Source organism: Chinchilla lanigera, unplaced genomic scaffold (genome assembly GCF_000276665.1).
Source record: "Chinchilla lanigera isolate Chin_1 unplaced genomic scaffold, ChiLan1.0 scaffold00031, whole genome shotgun sequence".
NCBI classification, from domain to species: Eukaryota; Metazoa; Chordata; class Mammalia; order Rodentia; family Chinchillidae; genus Chinchilla; species Chinchilla lanigera.
In genome coordinates, this window is record NW_004955432.1 from 7,455,516 (window position 1) to 7,455,956 (window position 441).

At 56.5% G+C, this 441-nt stretch overlaps 1 protein-coding gene across 2 annotated transcripts in view; it reads left to right on the forward strand.

The window, feature by feature from the left end:
* Positions 1–215: 215 nt before the first annotated feature.
* The window catches only part of Steap2 (STEAP family member 2, metalloreductase), a 44,133-nt gene continuing 43,907 nt past the window's right edge, over positions 216–441 (forward strand). The window contains exon 1 of one of the 2 annotated variants that reach the window (XM_013516005.1): positions 216–376. The gene's annotated coding sequence lies outside the window, so the exon portion shown is untranslated. The remainder of the gene's footprint in view (positions 377–441) is intronic. The other variant, XM_013516002.1, reaches the window with a different exon arrangement.

Genomic DNA, 441 nt, shown 5'->3' on the forward strand with positions numbered 1-441 from the left:
TTTTGTTTTGTCTTTGTTAATAAATCACAGGGAGAGATGATTTTCAAACTTTTGGTTAAAATGGGAATTTATTAACACCTAAAAAAAATTGGTTCCCAAATCTGAGAATTTTTGACAAGCTGATTTTAAATATAATGATCTACTGACTCCTTCCGCAGGGAACACAAAGGATACCTGGCTCCTCGGTAATGCGCAAGGAGAGCTACAGAAACCTGAGTCAACCCAGGGCGCCCTCACAGCTCAAGGCGCCCGGAAGACCCCAAGGCCACCGAGTCCTTGGGTGAGCAGCTTCCGCGGGATCTCGGCGCTCCCACTGCAGGCCTACGCCTCCCCGACACAGGCGGGGGCTTTCGCCGCGCCGCGCGGGAGGGCGCAGGTGAGGGTCCGGGCTCCCCCGGGCGGGGCGTCCCGCGGGGCTGGGAGGAGGAGCCCTCGGGCCGG